The sequence below is a fragment of the Bison bison genome, unplaced genomic scaffold (genome assembly GCF_000754665.1).
Source record: "Bison bison bison isolate TAMUID 2011002044 unplaced genomic scaffold, Bison_UMD1.0 scf7180017864352, whole genome shotgun sequence".
Lineage (NCBI taxonomy): Eukaryota > Metazoa > Chordata > Mammalia > Artiodactyla > Bovidae > Bison > Bison bison.
The window spans coordinates 6572493-6573921 of record NW_011494924.1 but is presented as its reverse complement, the minus strand read 5'-3'; the positions used below and the strand labels follow the sequence as shown (position 1 = coordinate 6573921).

Genomic DNA, 1429 nt, shown 5'->3' with positions numbered 1-1429 from the left:
CCACTTGGCCAGGGGGGTATAGAGATGTAACTAGAGTCTGTGCTGGAACCTAACCTTGTGAGCCAGGTTGACAAGCTTCCCATGAAGAGGCTTCTCCTGCTCACCTCCTCTGAACTCAGGGCCTCCTGTTGGGCAGGAATGGGCACAGTCTATATAGGTACTCTCAGAAAGGTAAAAATGAGTGAATGTTCTGAAGGTGGTGAACAAAGGCAGAAAAGCTCAGAAGTCTGGTGGCAAGACAGGAAGTAGGCTGGAAGGACAGAGTAAATGGAAATAGAGTGAACAGGGAGAAATGAGGGGGGGCGGGCTCTTGGGTGGAGAGGGACCCACAGGGTATCTTCTGGTCTGGTGCCTGGCACTGCTGGAAGCCAGCTTCTCCACGACAGGACACCCACTCCTCAGAGCTGCACACCCTCTAATCCCTGACGGGCTCTTCTCGAGGTGGCAATACTGCTGTATTTGTATAGCACCCAACAGCTTTTTGGAGAAGGAGATGGCACCCCACTCCAGTACTCTTGCCTGGAAAATCCCATGGATGGAGGAGCCTGGTAGGCTACAGTCCATGGGGTCGCTAAGAGTCGGACACGGCTGAGCGACTTCCCTTTCACTTTTCACTTTCATGCATTGGAGAAGGAAATGGCAACCCACTCCAGTGTTCTTGCCTGGAGAATCCCAGGGACCGGAGAGCCTGATGGCCTGCCGTCTATGGGGTCGCACAGAGTCGGACACGACTGAAGCGACTTAGCAGCAGCAGCAACAGCTTTTAAAGAGATTTCACACACACAAGCAGCGGTGGTATGCTGATTTTCCTTTGTGTTGAATTTCAAGCTTCCCTTTTCATGTTTTCATCGTGAGGTGCGCAGAATATTATTTCCTGTTACAGAGGCTGAGACCAGGCGTCAGAAAGGTTCCGTCTTGCCTGAGAACATAGATCTAAAAATGGCGGAGCTGACCTCAAGGCCACTGGAGGACAGGGAAAGTGCTGTGAAGTGTGGGAATCACTGCAGATGGCAGCTCAGGGGTCAGGCCAGGGAACAAACTACATCCGGATCCCTCCTGATCCGGGCTTCCCTGGCAGAGGAAGAAGCTTGAATTAATCTGGCACCTGGCACCACCCCCCAGCCCCACCTTGCCATGGCCTTGGGCCCTTCTGGGCCACATCAAAGGCAGGTTATGCTCACCCAGTTGTGGAGCCTCCATCACAGAGGCTTTTTTTTTGCAGAAATATCATAAAATATGCTATTTTGTTTTGACCCCTTGTCGTGGGGTCTTCATAGGAAGCCTGGCTTTAGAGGATGAGAATCGTCACGTCTGTTTCCTTTCCCAGCCTGCGGGGTGAAGGTAGGGGGCAGAGGGGGCCGGCCCATGTTTTGGGCCACCATCTGCTCAGATAGAGAGGTAAGAGCCTCTGTCCCCTGTTAGAATGACT

The 1429-nt window shown here is 52.6% G+C and overlaps 1 pseudogene; it reads right to left on the bottom strand.

Annotated features, from left to right (window-relative positions):
* Positions 1 to 1288: 1288 nt before the first annotated feature.
* Positions 1289 to 1429, bottom strand: part of LOC104999498 — an 8570-nt pseudogene continuing 8429 nt past the window's right edge.